Source organism: Strix aluco, chromosome 1, assembly GCF_031877795.1.
Source record: "Strix aluco isolate bStrAlu1 chromosome 1, bStrAlu1.hap1, whole genome shotgun sequence".
Taxonomy (NCBI): domain Eukaryota; kingdom Metazoa; phylum Chordata; class Aves; order Strigiformes; family Strigidae; genus Strix; species Strix aluco.
In genome coordinates, this window is record NC_133931.1 from 139,843,329 (window position 1) to 139,860,764 (window position 17,436).

A 17,436-nucleotide genomic window follows, 5' to 3' on the forward strand; every position below is an offset into this window, starting at 1 on the left:
AACATCAAGAGAAGTGTGTAGTATTCTAAACAAGGGCAGGTAGTTGTTAGCACAGTGTTAACCCTTTCTAACATCATCTTAGGTGAGGGGCCGCTAATTTCCCAACACTGTGTTTCTGAACACAAAATGTGTGAATAAACCTTGACACTTTAGAGATGTGTTGTAGAAAACAATTAACACATATAAAGTATGCTGAGAACAATTAATACTACAAGTGCTGAGTCTTTTTGCTATTAATGCCAAAAGGTAAGAGTTTGTCAACTCCAAGCTTTCAATGAAAAAAATGCAAATATAAAGAAAAAAATGTACACAGAAATGTGTTTCTTTCAAATAAAAATTTAAAATGTTAAGGCTTGGGTTGGAGCTCTTCAAGGACAGACAGGATGATACCTGCAACTCCTTTTGCTTGGACACACATATCACGTACATATATGCAGGTGACAAGAACCCTGAGAAGCAGATGCAGTAAACCATGCTCTTGGAAGGTTCTACATCACAGTTGGTCTTAAATCCATTCATATTTATGATTGTAATGAACACCTTGACAGTGGGAACCAGGAAAGAGGTTCCAGGGATCAGGTTTTCTGCAACATTATCCTCATGGCATATGAGAAAGATGAACTGTAAGAGACCTAGAAGCAGAGAGATGCAAGATGTGGGAAACCAGATTATAAATCTGAAACGTGCAATGTTTTGCCTAAGTAATATGAAATGGGAAAGTAACAGTCACAATAGCTGGATCAGCCAAAAAAGATGCAGGCTAGAGATGAGGACCTCTGACTAGGTTAACAGGGTAGCTCTTGAGCAAGAAAGAGACCATAAAAAGGATCTTCTCCCCACGTCAAGTGATAGAAACCCACCACCACCCCCTCAAGTTCTGAAATGCTGGAGGAGAACCTGAATCCAGCTAGGGTTACTTTAGAGGCTCTACTTTGACAGAGTTGAAAAAGGAAGAACACAAAGCTGCAGAAGCAGCAACCATGCTCGGGAAGAACAGAAGGTCCATTTCAGAGTGAGTGCTTTCATGTCAGATCTTGTCCTGCCACTGCCTAGCTACAACAGAACAAAATTTAAAAGCAAGTTCGGAGATTGGCCAAAAGGAAAGCTTCAATTAAGACTCTGCGAATAATTTAACACTATTACAGACAGCCCAGAACAAGGAAGATACGTAGACTTTTAATGCACTAAATTTGTTTATACAAGTTTACTACAGTATGACATCCCAATGTAAAAATATGGCCTGCCTCCAACAGTAGACCTGAGAGTTAATACAAAGCTGCTGAGAACTTTTATGGGTCTCAGTAACAGCTCAGTGTTTCCACTGACAGGTTAGAGAGCAAATTCATACTCACTTTTAAAACCACCAAAGCAGTTAAAGAAATTCTTGCTCTGAAACAATTTGTTATTGTCCCTTTTCTAGATATCAGTAGTTCACCTGCCAAAAAAATAAATTTTAAAAAAAATTTAAAAAAAAAAAATCACAGGAGCCCTCCCTAATCCACTTCAGTGGAGAACCTTGTGTCACAGGGAGTAGTTCACATACTTTGCTTTGGCCAAAATGCAGGGATGGTCATCACCAACTTGTGGGCAAGAAAGTGGAAGCAGTATTATTTTCAAGTGATCCCAGACAGATCTGAAAAAGATACTCTGTCCCTAATCTTACATTTAGATTCAGGTTAGTGCAAGCTACCAGCTATCTATTTGAATTTAATTAAAAACAAAAGAAATTCCACATGATTAAAAAAAGCTTTGGCTACATTCCCCTTCTCGAGCATTTTTAGAGGTTTAAAAGATGGAAGGTTTTAATTAAGATGCTTCAGCAATATGAAAGAATGAATAATTTACAAAAGAAGTTGATTTGAGCTCAGTGAAAGGGTGCTACAATTTAAAAATCCGTATTTGTTATTTCTAATGGGTACACTCATTTTTTACTTCAGTTCCAGTCAGTGTAAACAGGCTATAGAGACAGTAGGCAATGTGAAGAGTTTTATAATGTGTGCAGTCTAGCGTCTTGGTTGCTTCATAGCATTTTTGAGGTTGGTTATACTTGAACTGCAACTAACAACCTGGATTTTAATTATAGGTTATAAAAGCAACAATAAATAGAAGTGTTTACAAGTGATGCAGATTCTCCTTAAACTGCTTAGTATTAGAAAAGTGTCACCATTCTTGGACTTTGACTTCTATCTCTCTACTCTCCTCCCAACCTCTTGTCATTTTTGTGTTTGTTTCTAAAATGCTGGCATACAGTACTGGCTTTTCTAGACCATCAGGATTCACAACACAAAAATAAACCTGTGGTTACTTATGAGTAGTGCAACACAAAGTGCATCCTGACATACTTAAGATATCTTCCACAATTTTTCATATAATGCACTTGAATTTCTGAAAAGGAAGACAGAAAAAACCCAAACAATTTCTTAAGAGGAACTAAAAGGTGGTTTTATTTTTAATAAAAATATGTCCAAAGTAATAACATATGAAGTTGCAGGAAACATAATAATGAAAGGTAATTTCTTAACAGATGGCAGACATGCCCACTTCACCCATGCTAACCTACATATTTTTTCCTTAACTTTTATTAATATTCATCTTTCATTGACTGTGTTTTCCACAATTTTGCCAGAGATACTTTTAGGATAAAAGGTCTGAAAAACTCATTCAAGTACATCTTTTTTACATGGTAAAATATAGAACGTATAAAGGAAGAAAACACCTATACAAAGCTTATGCCATAAAATTACACTGTCAACATAAAATTGTCTTTTCAAAGGCTGCTCAGGGCTGAAACTAAGTACAAAGCTTTCAAGTGTTGACCACAAAATTTGAAGTTTGCAGACATTAAAGCATTTTCATAACTCATACTTTCTTCTAGAAAAAATACACCTGTGCCATATGGAGAGTTAAAACACAACCATTGAACTGAATTTCATTACTTTGTTGTATGTGTTTATTTGTGAAAAGGTAGAAAAATTAAGTGTGTGTAGAAAGGGAAAAGCTGGAGGAGAAAGGTGAAAAAAATTACTGTGAATGGTAATTTAAGTCAGGAAAATTTAAAGCTTACATATAAAATGCACTCAGTCTTTTCTCCTAAGCATTATGTTATACTGTTTTTGAGAGCACATCATAAAATATGTCAAAACTATTTAAATCTTTTACTTTTGTTACTCCAAAATGACAAGGATTTACATGTAACATCACATTAAAGATAAATCTTGGAATGACAGATGGCAGTTGGAAGGATTACATTTAGAAAAGTTACATCATCAGCATTTGCAGTTTTCCAGTCTTCTCTTCTGTACACAAAAAATAAGAAAATAAGTCAACTGTCTGTCCTGGCAGCAAACAAACAAGGTGGCTGTGGGAGCCAGCAGTCCCCCAGCTCCTATTTCAGGCTGTCATTCTCAAGTATGCTAACATGCCTGACTGCCCATCAGCATCTGGAGAAGAGAGCAAGGTAGTTTGAGCATATTTTCACTTCATGTGCAATGGAGGGGCTGCTGCAAAAATATCCTTTTGGAAAGACTTACAGGCTTTTCTGAAGTAGAAAAGGTGAGCTTCTATGTAACAAGTTCTTTATGGATGAAGAAGGCAGCCTTTTATGGTTACCAACATAAAGATGTTGGCAAAACTACCACATGTATCTGATTGCCTAACAAAACTGTGAAAGCCTGCCCATACGGACCGGGAATTAAAAGGGCAAACAGTTCCTATTTTGACTGAAGGACCAGCCAGCCCCCTGATGTCCCTCCCTCATTATAATAATCTTCAAGAGTAGAAAACTTGCACTAATCTGGAGAATAATATAGTTGTTGGAAGTTATTCCTACATTGTTTCCAGAGCGAGACAACTGAAAGGTTGTTCTCTAGTGTGATTTTACAATACCAGTTAAGCAGATGAACAGTGAAGGTGATCACTGCTTCAAGTCAGTAATCAAACGATAAAATAAAAGACACTGACAAAGCAAGCAAGATGTAACACTCCAGTATCATTTGCATCACCTAAAGAGACGATTTTAGGAACAGGTCACTTGTGATAAATGGGTGAAAAGCTAAGTCAGGAAATACTGAGTCCAGCACAGCAGAACATATTTCTTGAGCACCTGGTGTTGTAATCTGTCTCCATTTTGGTAAATTGAATTTAAAAGCTGTTAGAGCTGCATGCCAGCTCATTTCAGAAGCCCACACATCAAAAACCAAATAATTTATATTTGTGTCAAGTACAAAAAGTTATTGAATTACTTGGAGAAAAAGAGCCTGATCTCTCTTCTTCTGTTTCTCTTCTTTCAGCATTGTTAGATTTTTCAACATTTGGGACAAATGGGGAGCCACATGCCAGGCTCTGAATAGCATCCAGTGAAAGCTGACCACATCTTTGTGCTTCCCAAAACACCCACCCTAAAGTGCAGTTCATTTAGACTGATCCAAAAACTGAATTAAAAAAAAAAAACCCAAACTTTCACACTTCAGATTTTGCTTTCACATAAATGTTAGCATTCCCAGCCATATAAATTCTGACCCGTCACCAACCTGTTCAAAAATTCAGTATCATTCCCAAAAAATGGATGTAAATTTGCCTTTACTCCCTATGGCATCCCCAGCAACTTATTTTGAAAGTCTGTCATTTGCTCTTCTGGGTTGTTTATACAATTCCAGCATACAGAGCTTTAAAATAATTACAACTTCCAGTAAACACTGCAATGAACTGTTTTTGCTGCCTTGTGCAGAGGGATCTGACTTTGTATTAATTTTGCCTGGGGACACCACAAACTGCTCGAACAGTGTTCATATCTCCTATTGCCAGTTCGTACATTCACAGCTCCCTCTCTCTCCGCCTTCTTCCCTGCCCCACTCCCTGTGCCTGGTATGCTTTTCTAGAACTAGGCAAGGACACAGAAAAAGCATGAGGCATTTGGAAGTTAAAAACAGCAGTTTAACCACCTTATGCAGCAAATTTAAGAGGCTTAAAACCACCAACAAGTGCAAGAATTGTCAAGTTGGACATTATGCATGAAGCTTGAGAAATTAAATACATGTGACAAATGCGTTTCTTCCCATGTGAATGTCATGATTCTCAGCTAATGTATCTAAATTAAGTTATGCATTAGTTATGTCTGAACAGAGCAGAACGACAATTAACGTTTTGTACATCATCAACCACTGGCTTTTTTATATTCAGAACCAATTCCAGGGATGCTGCAGGTCTGATGTTTCTTCAGCCGAGCAAGCATTGAGGTATTATTTCAACAACATCCACTTAGAGTAATCAGTCTTCACATCCACATGCACAGAAACAAGACTATTTCACAGGTAGCAAATTAAATGAATCATATGAAAGCAAACAGTTCAAATTGGGTTGCTGCGGTTTATTCAAAAAAATCACTAAACAGCCTTCTACTTGATCTTCCCTGTAACATACTGAATCAGGACTTGTTCACCACTGGTAACAGAAATAAATAAATAAAAATAAATCACCAATGCTGGCTTTCACAATTATTTCAGAGTACTCTGAATACAAACACATGCGAAAATATGAGTACTTCTTTTGTGACAGCAATAAAATATTATTTATAAATGAAGGTACATCTTCCTTATCCTGAACTTCATGACATGTTACTCTGCTTCACACCAGCTAAATAAGCAAAGACCTTGCTAAGGACTTTGTTAGATCTCAAATAAAGCTATCCAAAATAAAAAAAAAAAAAAGAATGAAGGCCTGGTGTTCTCAGACCAGCTTAATGACAGGAATTTTACTGACTAATACTCAACTGTGGCAGTTGCAGCCTGATGCTGCAAGCCTGAAGGACAATTAAAGGTCACTGCCTATTAGATTATACTGGCCCCATGACAGAGTATATTTGGAAGCTGAGGCAGAAGCCCCCTCGCTCTGAGTCACTGCAGAGTCTCAACAGATCTGGACATTTCACTCAACACCTGCATCACTTGGGCTTTCTGAGCTGGCCACTGTGCTCATATCCATCAGTATGTCACCTGTCTGGGAGACTCAGGTGGACCACAGCCTTCCTCTCTACCAAATACACCTTCAGCTGCTGTATTCCATTTATCAGGCTAAGAACTTCTGTATCACCTTCCACAGCAAAACTCACAATTCTTGCTCACAAAGCTGCTTTATTTTCAGTATCTATGCAAAGTATATGCACATTTATATACATGCTTTCTATATGTACACCTATGGTGATGCTATCACCTGGTTCAAGTGCCAGTGATCCTTTTTTAATCAAGTCTTAATGTGCAGACTTTTTTCTATGACAATGCCTTTGTGTTTTAAATGCATACATCGTATCTAGCATGTTGTGGTCAGACTTCTGGGCTGTAAGTTAAATAAAGTGTGATACATAGTTATGTAACTGAAAAAACATTAATTTATCTTCCCACAGGTGACAAGCCTAACAGAACAGCTAGAGCACCCCCCACATAGCCAGACATCCAGGCAAAAAGACAGTGGTGTTAGTTCCTTATCTCTTGCAAGCCACTATTAAAATAATCGCCAGCTTATAGCCAGAGATCCCACTTCAGCATTCCTCAAATTCTGTGCTGCAAGTCATGAATTAACCAAGTCTGAAGATGCTAACAAGATAAATCGCCAAAATACTCAAATCTGCCTAAACAGATGCACACTAAAACTGTGGTTTGACCAACAATACTTTGCAGAGGTATTATATCCTCCTCCATTAGGACTTCAAGTAAAGAAGCAAACTGTGATAGTCATGTATGTTGGGTTGCATTTCAGTCTTAACAGAGGCTTTCAAAACCTTTAAGTTTGCTTTTTCAAAATATAAGAGAGACAAGACAACACTGACAGGAATAAAATTAAATACATTTAGAAATGAGATTTTAGCCTGATTATGTTTTATAGAACTCAAATCTGTTCATGATTTGAAAATGTCTTTCTACTGCTTTGAAAGATACATGTATTATACAAGGCCCAATATCTGATTTTAAGTGCAGAAATATAAAGTTGTAAGAAATTCTTCTCACTCCTTTCTTTCATTGCTTATATTCCTCTAAAGCCTCTAGTCACTGTCCTCTATATCTCTCAGCCCTACTGTCCTCCATACTTACCACCACCACGCAGAGATAATGACTACAGCTCCATGGTGCCACCCTCCTACCAACACATCCACTAAAGCACAGTTCATTTCAGGGATACAGTTTTGACATACTGACAATCTGAAATATACTCAGTACTTTGGAATATTATGTGTTTCTTCTTATGACAAATACTTCTGTGATATTGTTCAAAAATCTTCCATCTGAAATACAGCTGCAGGGAGAAAACAAACTTAAGAACACAATCAAAACCAGTGAGAGCTTACGGGCATTTGTGAGGGTGAGGAGAGAACAGCCTCAAATGAAAAAAGAAGCTTCTCTTTGCAAGTGTTTTGAACAAGACATCTCAATTTTGTCAAGTGAGATTTAAAAATACAGTGTAAAGCTACTTCACTGGGGACAAGGGGGATGGGTGGTGTGGTGTTTATTCCCGCCCCACCTGCCAACCTCACCCTTTCATTTCAAGGGCCCATTTTTGTTATTGCAGCTGTTACAGTTCATTACAGTTATTGCTTTCTTTAGGCTGGTGTTCCGGGATTTTCTTTTTTGTACTTTCACTTTTTAAATTAGCATTATTTTTCAAGCTGATAATTAGGTCATGGCAATTGTTGCCAGTAGAAGTAATATACACCACCCTTGAAAACAGACTTATTTTTGCCAAATTTATTTAGCTTCATGTATACCATCAAGGTATACACTTATTAAGATTAGGATGTGCATTTCCTATAAACTCAAGAAAAATAATTTAAAGACAGCATCTTTCACATCAGATCATAAATCATCCTGATGAAGATTATAGGAAAGGTCTGACAAAAGGGCAAATGTTTTATATGTATTCAGGATAAGGACTGATGCACTTTCCTCTGTAGTATCTGGTACTGGCCAGTGCCAGAGACAGGTATAGAGAAACACAGAGTACACCCATCGCAGCAGCCCCTGCACCCTGGTCACGAGCATTCCTTCACCAGGGAGTTTGTAAATACAGGGTAGATAGAAATCTCACAACTTGCAGGGGGAGATGCTGAGTCATGCCCTCAACAGCTATTACTTTGCTATCACCACCTCTTAGCAGTTTCTTTTAGATTTCCTTGAGAACTGTATAGCACTGAAAAAAAAAAAAAAAAAGAAAAGGAAACCCAAAACATAAACCATATGCAAAAATTTTAAAGGTGAAGTATAAACCACAGTTTGGCCAGACAGATACTGAATCTAGTAGGCTATTTGTTCTAAGTGAAAGCATGAATCACAGCCTGAGGGAAGAGCAATTTTGCACTTAGGAGACTTTCAAAACTTTTGGAATTTCTGGTCATGGATGACTTTGAAAACAAGCAAATGAACTCCCTCACTGTTCAACCACCCCCCATCAGGATTTCAGCTAGTAAGGAAAGAAACCTTGTCTCCAAATTTGATACAACCAAGTATTTCTCTGGAAAATTGCACAATACAGCCTACTGCTGTAGAAGAGCCCATGCTGCACGAAGCCAGGAAGATGATTTAACTAGAACAGTAAACCCTGCCACTTTTCTTACAGCCAGCCAGCCACAGTCGTCCCTCACCCACTGCTGGCCTCCCTTCTCTTCTCTCCAATGCATCCTCCAACAACGAGTGAAACAAAAATAAAAAATGCATGCTGTCAAGGACTGATTTATAAGAAAACCAAACCAAAAAGTTTATCAGTATTTCAGACACAGATGTGCACACTTCTGTAGTTGGGTCATACAGCAAAGATACACCACGTGCAAGAAATTCTCCAGGCTTAGTGGTCTGCTGTAGAAAAAACACTCACTTTTATTTACATTTTCATTCCATTATGTTTACTTAAAGGAGTGAACCACTGTATTCATTAGTATCTTTTCTAAACTGTAACACTACAGATCATAAACCCTAAATTTAACCAGTGTTGATTTAAAAGTCTTTAGTAGTTACTCCTTGTAAAATGTATTATTGGAAGCAAATTACTGTCTGACTGTTAGAGTGTGGCATATTTAGAGTGTGGAGTTTTGCATATTTTACGACCTGTTGTCTTTCCCACTAAGAGAACAGAAAGGAAGGAGACAGGAGAGCTGTGTCCTGTTTCTCAGAGGACAGATGGATTCTGTCATCTCAGATTATGACAGAACATTAGAAAAACTGAAATTGTGGTCATCATGGACAGCCTGAAAGACCAGCAAAAAATAATCTTGAAAAATTGTTTAACTTTAAAATTTTCTTTCTAAATTTATGGCTACACTGCCTGACAATAGTCTACTAAACATGATTTAAATTGAAAAAGCAAATTAAAGCAGCATATGCCTAAATGGAAGGTTTTAAGGACACTCTAACCATGGGCTTAGGAAGAGCTGTTAATCACCCATTTGGAATCAAGACTGCTCTGGAAAGTTAACATGAACTTTTATATAGCAACATCTTCTTCAGGTAATACATGTTGCCTAGTCTTAAGTGTTGTATCACACTGAGTTGCTCACTCAAAAGGGGGAAGACAAATGGGAACTGAAAAAACTGCTAATTCTTCACCTAATAACAAGGTACCAATAAACTGTGCAAGGGAACAGCTTTTACACTTCTGAAGTATAACCAGAAAAAAATCAGTATAGTGGTACAATTTCACATTTCTGGTTTGGTAAATTAGTTCTAGATATGCTGCACATTTTTTAGTTTAATTTTTAAAATTACTTTTTCAGTATTTTAACCAATTTCCATGGAAATGCAGTTTACCACATATACACAGAATTATCATCTTAGTCACCATTCCAAGAGTAATAAAAAGTGTAAAGTTAAGAATCTGATTTAGACATTTGCAATGCTATCTAAAATATTAATTAAGTAAATACATACAGCTATCTGTGAAAGTACTTTGCATTGCTAAGCTAAATTTACTAGCAAATATCCATGCATAGTTCATTAGGTTTTAATGAGAATCAGCCTTTCCATATCTTCACAAAAAGCAAACATACAAAAAGATTAAAGCCAAATAAAGATAAAAAAATATTCTTCTGCATTTAGGGACACTCTTGTAGTTTTCTGGTATCACCTTAATTTACATGACCGCAGAGATCTGTAGCATATTTCCTCTTTATGGGTAGAGCACACAGTCTGCTCTCTTTATATTTTCGCATCCTCATTTCATTATAACACACTAAATTCAGTCATAAATTTACTAGCTATCAAAGCCATCTACAGGAATAGAAAATTTGCAAATTTATACTACTGTTACAACAAATCTAAATCCACCGAACTTTTCAATTCTTAACTTAGCAGCCCCTCTCCCTCCACACAGTGGAGAATCCAGTTTCCGTCAAAGCCCCAAAGCTTGAGCTAAACATTGAAGGCTTCTTCCACTTCTGAACCAGATGTTTTCTCTCAAAAGCTGCTGGCCAGATGCTGTAAGGTACTACAGGTAAAATTATAAACTAGTTTATCTTACAGTACCTTTTATCTTGCCAGCCACTTGTTAATATAATTTTGTCCAGTGATGACAAAAAGAAAATCAGCAAGTAGGGAGTGGCACATCAGTAAGTGTTAAAAACTGCGTTAACAAACAGTTTCAGCCTTTAGAAGCAAAGACTTGATGCCCAGTAAAAGTTGACTTTAAAATCACAGATAAAGGGACAGCACACTTTTGCTGTCATCCTTCTCGGCAGCAACACCAAATTCTATTGATGTCTCTCAACGAGGAACACACTCTTCTTTTTCACTGTTAACACAGTGAGCACTGCTGTTCTCTGGAGTATCACCATAGCTGACAGCATCTACCTTTTAGCTAACACAAGAGCCCCCAAGAATTATTTAATTTTGTAGCACTTGACAGCTTGTTAGCAGTTCCAAACACTTGCTGCACTACAAAAGAACTATTTTCTAGTACCAACATTTTAATTAATCATTTAGTATTAGACTTCTAAAGTAGAATAATAATTTAAATTTGATTTTTCTGAAAGCACAATTCCTGTTATTTAAAATAAGGTACTACTTGCAGTACATTCAAACACTGCTGTGGACAGCTGTCAAATTGTTGAGATGTTTAAGTACTGAAAGTAAAAAAAAAACTCCTGAGGACAAACAAATACATGGACAAAATGGGGGGGGGGGGGGGGGGGAAGAGAAGGAAAATTTGGGGTACTTTCTAAAGGCAAAGCATTATATAAAATCTGGTCTTAGATAAGGAACTTTTCCTTTCCTTTAGTAACTTGCCATCCTCCAAAAATATAGCAGCAGAGCCCAGGTCTCCTCCAGGAAATATGGAAGCACAGGAGTCACCTGGACAGAAGGGAAGACCAATGAAAGTTACAGTAAAACACACTGCTGCATTGAAAGCTTCTTAAAGCTTTTAAAAAAATAATTTTATACTGTATTGCTCTGATGCTCACTATTGTGCCTGCAGGTTACCAGCCAGCATGTTTTACTTCCTACCAGATAAGGCCCTGCCTGGGTTTTTCCCAGAATCTTAATGTTCTTTCAACATAACTTCAGCTGACAGGAAAATATATATTTCTTCTCAAAAGTTCTTGCTATGGTTGCTATGGCTAACTAAAAACCATAATAGACGTTTTCTTGTGTGTGGCACATAAAGTCAGTACGTTTAAGAAAACTTGTAATATTTGCAATATTTGTTTAACATTTTCATAAGTACATTTCTGTTTATTAATCACTACTGATAGTTATCCTTGGTCAGGTTTGACCCTTTTTCATCACTCATATGTTATGATAAGATGTGCAACAAAAAAAGTCTACAACAGATTATATGCTTGGCCCAACACATGAGGATAAAGCAAGATTAACACACATTACTATGGAAGTACACTGATTGTGAACTTTACAAGGTGGCTTTAAAAAAATTATACTGGGAACATTTTACTCAGTCTTTAAAGTGATCTTTATTTCTCCTTGAGAAGTACCTACTTTAATAACCATAATATTTTTCTGCTTAGTGTAGGAAGCTTCTTCAAACCTAAAGGAACAATGGAATTTTCATTTCTTCTTCAAATACCTACTGCTACAAGAACTTGCCTTATGAATTAAAATAAGGATATGACCTTTTCCAAAAAGCAGACGGGAGTAGAAGGCATTTAAACTCATAGTCAGTGAATGAGCAAAGGACTCACTAGAGGCCAGAAACATACCTCATTCAGTATTACACCTGCCAGGATCAGAGATGCAGTCCCACATCCTCATCACCATACTACTAAAGGAGTGTACCAACAACTGCAACCTTCTCTTCCCCTCTCATGCAATTAGCTTACATGCAAAACCTTTGCTGTTGCACAAGTGGAAAGCAAGAGCCCCTGAAGCTATACAACAGTAGCTCTTCAGAAATAAATTTTTAAGGTCACCCTTGAAATGTGATGAATCTTCTGCCTTCTGATGTATCTGAAGCACTATTTTTATTCTTCAGCTAGTGGACAAGTAAGCAACTTACAAAGGCAAGAAAAAGTTACCCAGTCTTTCTAAAAGATAAAAGACTGATGGAAACACATGTTCAAACATATACTGAAAGACAGAGATGGTATCTTAGAGCTACTCTTAAAATGAGGAGCAAGTTTCAATGGCTTCTCCAAGCACAAAACTGATTTACATCAAAGGACTGACTGAATTCATGACCTCCAGATGTAAAGTGTGTGTTTCCGCTCAGTGAGAGTGTGATGAAAACATTCAGTGGTAAGAATCTGGACTATGCATCACTTTCTGGAAGCAAAATGCAGAATCTCACTTTGTAAAATCCTCCTTGTAACACCAGTAAGAAGGCAGTTTGTTCCTGTTGCTAAAATGCAGGGCAACTGTCTCTGGAATGATGAGATATACAGCAGTCACTACACTTCTCTGCATATAAGCATAAGGAATCAAAAGTTTGAACAACAGGAGACAAGATTCACGATCTTCTAAGTTACTTTTGGCTATGCTAATTACCTATGTCAGGCACTTAAGTTCATAGTCTATCCCAAGGCAGGAAGCAGCAACTATTAAAAAGATCTGAATTTCCATGTCTGAGACATAGGGGGAATGGCCTGTGGCCTTGACACCACAGGACCAAGGAGTTCACAACCTTTTCACACCACTTCAAGGCCAACATCAGTCTGACCCATGTTTAGCATTTACAAGTGATAACTTGCCCTAAAAGATGCATTTAAGCTATGACTGATTTACAATGCTGTATTAATGAAACTGTGCCTGTATATTTGATCCACCTTTTCATAATTTCACAAACATTTAACTTCTACTGACAGATTCTAAAAATTACTTTATTCTGTAATCATACTAAATCAGCAGTTTAGTTGTTTCAAACAGCTCCTCTATCTAATCAGATATTATCTGTTTAAGACCAATGTACCTATGACAAACTAAAAATTACAGATTTTGCTCTTATGAGGTAGTTATCCTGCTTCTTCACCCCTCCCTTCCATAGATGCTATCCATGATGCTCAGATGTATAGCTTATTTTAGTCTTAAACAATAACATAAAATTAATTTCTTTCAATAGCAACTAGTAAGACAGTTAACAAACACCCTTTTTCTCCCTTTCTCCACTTTTTTTGCAGGAACATCTACCTATGCTACTACCCATTGAACAAGTTAGTGCAAGTATTCATAACTAAATCCACAAGAAATACTTTGGAATTCATCTGACAGGAGTAGCTTAAATTCACAGACATGAGCTTATGAACAAAGAAGAGTTAGAGTTGGGCACACTGGTTATTTTTGCATTTATGTGTATATGCACACTAAGATTTGACCTCATTTTCCTTCAAAGAAAGTACTGAATGACATATTTTAGCAAAGAATTTAGTTCTGTACAAGGAGTTTCTCATATAAGAGCCAGCAGACAATGTTGAGCTGCCAATATTCTTAACATTTCTGTCAGTATTCAGCTTACAAAGTAAAATTAAATACCTTTCACAAGATTTACTATGTCAGTGGTCCAAGTGAGAGAAAAACAACAACAACAAAAAAATCAATGGATATTTGTACTGAAGAACTAAGCTTGGAATTTTATGCTGGCAAAACAGAGAAAATACCAAAGGAATACACAGTGGGTTCATGAAGCTTTTTTAATAAAGTTTATGAGGCTTGAGGAATGAGGATCATTTCCTTCACTATATTTTCCTACATTCAAGAGAGCAGTAAAGAATTCCTCTAAAGGCTCGGTAACGTATGGAAACTGCTTCTATAAAGGCCAGAGATTTGGGTTTCAGCTTTGTAAAAATGAATTTAAGATAACTTCACTTTAAGGTGAATTCACTTTGAGCACCAAGTACTGTATTTTTCCCTTTTCAAAAGACAGAGCTATTCAGTGAAAGTACACCATGTGTTAATGTGAGATTTCATATATCTAAAAGAAAGGGTGTTACAAATTATTAAGGCATTCCAAGAACATATGCCAACAGGATGGTACTATGTCAGTATGAAAACGAAAATATTATTGTTAAGATAAATACTAGTTCTCATCACAGCCTTCTGCTACAGCTATTAGAGAAGCAATGAAAAATCCCCTTTTTGTAACTGTTCAAACTCTGTTGGTTTTGTATCCCTGTAGAACTACCACCCTTCCTTTTAGAGACTATCAACTTTGTCTTTGAACGGAGAACATTCTTGTACTGGAAAGATTAGGATAAGCAAAGTGACATCTTGCCCTGACTTCGTCACAGGTTTCCTGCATGACTCCATGTGAAGTCATGAACGTACCTGTTCCACAGGAACCCCCTCTGTAAATAAAATAGCCACATGCTGCACACTGGGGTAGGGCAGGTTTATATTCATTTCTGCCAAGTACACTGAAATTTTTTGTTAGTCATTAGACAATCACAAAACATTGCTTTGCTATTTAAACATAAAACTTCCCAGCATAATCAGCTATTTTGTAACAGTATTTGATAAACTCTGCTGTCTCCATAGGTAAAAGGATTCTATAGCAACTCAGCACCTCCCTGAAAGAGGTAGTAGTATAGCAGTATGACAGTGCCTACCAACACAAATAAACCAAGTAGAAGTATTTTCCACTCCTTGCTCTCCTCCAACTCCTTTTCAGCTTCTAATATGTAGAAGCTGAAAACACACATGGATGTTAGTGTACTCTACAGTAGCCACATCTAGCAAAAATTCAACCCTTGTGCCTGCTCAATACTTCAGTTTTCATGACTCATCTCCAGCTTTTCAGAGAAAAGTAAGTCCTACTTGGCAATATACAACTAGCAATACCTTTTACATGCTCACAATAGAAACTGTGAGAGATTTAGCCTAAAATAATTCACCAAGCTTAAAGTGACTAAGCCTACACACACACAGATGTTAAGTATAATGGGAAATTAGTGTAGAACAGCAGTGCTATATTCTGCTTTACAGACAAAAGATCCATGCAAACACTAATTCATGTTAACACTAATTTCAAAACATTAGTCTATATATAGTCGCAGGACTAAGAACTGCACAGTTCAGAACACCCAACCTTCCACAACTGCAAGCAAATATGTAAGTTATATGCATGTAAGATCTACAACATCCTCCCTGTTCTATATGCCCTGCAATACTAATTTAATGCCTATAGGTTAAGAAGGCAAAGAATATATTAAAAGAATTTCAAATGCAGCACAAGCAGCTAGCCAGGAAGCTCAAGTGCATTATCAACATCCTACCCCAAAAAAGAAATTAAGTATTCAAGATGCACTGTGAGTAAATTTAGATGCTATCAGAGAAGGTAAAACACCAAGTCCCATGACTGGCAATACAACTTGGGACAGAATTTCCTTTTAATGATAAATCTCACAATTAGTGAACATTCAGGCAAAACACACACCCACCAGCAACACAAGAAGTTTTTCAGTATCTCCAGTAACAATCTCAACCTTGAGAAAGTCTTATCTTTGGCTCCAGTCTATAGAGAGCATTTCAGAATGAGATACAAACCACAAAGAATCCAACAGCGCAATGGGTGAGAGAGTCCCTTCTTGACCTGGTAGGTGACTGGTGAAAACCCCAAAGCGTAATATTAAAGGGACTCCAAACACAGTACAACACAACAAATGGTATTTTTTCCAGTTTCTTCAAAAGTAACACAGCCTTGAGGTATTTTTGAACAATTACCCTCATCTCATCAGAACGCAAGGTGCCATTAGCACAACTTCAGGTTTACCTATTCCATTTCCTTGCTACGTCCTTCAATTCTTCTAGATATACAATTAAGCACAACGTTCCATCCCAGAAGGGGATTGAAGTGCTTCCTCTATGCCAGCTGTACTACAGTTGTCTCCCATTCTCCACTGATGGAGTGATCCTTCATAGCAAGAAGCTTCTTAGACAGCTTCTTTCATCATGTCCCCTCTAGGCTGAAACAGGCTCCACATCAATTTAACTTCTGCTTTCCTACAGAGAGGGCACCACATCCACAATATAAAGAAGACTGACTTACAGCGAGTGGGTAGTCTCCCAGTGACAAGCATGAAGAATCCAAATCTCTCCTACAGCAGTGAAAGTTTGAGCAATTCCATTAGGCAAGATGTTGCAAGCTCACAGGGGTTGGTGTTGGATCTGAAAAACAAAATCATCAGATGAGAAATAAAACTTCCTAGTGCGTTATCCTTTCATTTCTGGGAAGCATGAGGGAGGTAAGGAGTACAATATATGAATAGCTGGAGAAAATGTTCTACTTGTTTTTTGGGGGACATACACAAAAAAAATTTCCCTAAAATATGGCATCTTCAGCTACATCTTCCTCTCCTCAAAGATATGTATTAGAGGTTCAGGTTAGCAACATTCTCCTGTATAACTAAGCAACTAAGTTTTAGTCTAACACACTAAGAGCAACACATTTTGCAACATAAATCTTTCTTGCCTCAAGGATCTAGATTTCTACACAAGTATGTAACTCTACTGAGGGTGTAGGGAACCCACTCAAACATCTTGTCAGCACAAAAAAAAAAAAAAAAAAAGGAGAATCCTGCATGCAAAGAAATGTCAGGAGTACTACCCTCTGACAAACTCATATCACTATTCAACTGTTGCTTTGAAGCAACCAACATGCAGTTTTGACATTTAGTCAAATTCACTTTTTCTGAAGACAATCCAATTTCACAGTTTTAGCAGCCTGGAGGACTTCTCTGTACAATATGAAAACTACCAAACAGAAATAGCTTATGACAAAATTTAAAGTGCTCAATTTGAGCTAGAAAGGACCAACAGTTTAGCCTCTATATTGATGGACTGTATGGTTCTTCATTCCAATTATTAGAATTGAATTTCTGTTGCACCAAGTCAGTTCCCATATCAGGTTGATGATAATCTTTCCAAAAGTCAGTAATCAACACCAGACAAACCAATGTCTAGGTACCACATACCATTTACTGTTTATAAGAAATAGCACATCATTAAACCTCCTCTGGTG

At 37.2% G+C, this 17,436-nt stretch overlaps 1 protein-coding gene across 6 annotated transcripts in view; it reads right to left on the bottom strand.

Moving 5' to 3' along the window:
* Window positions 1–17,436, bottom strand: part of OSBPL3 (oxysterol binding protein like 3) — a 91,211-nt gene that overhangs the window by 57,004 nt on the left and 16,771 nt on the right. For all 6 annotated transcript variants that reach the window (XM_074837566.1, XM_074837548.1, XM_074837556.1 and 3 more), the window contains exon 2: window positions 16,465–16,583. The gene's annotated coding sequence lies outside the window, so the exon portion shown is untranslated. The remainder of the gene's footprint in view (window positions 1–16,464; window positions 16,584–17,436) is intronic.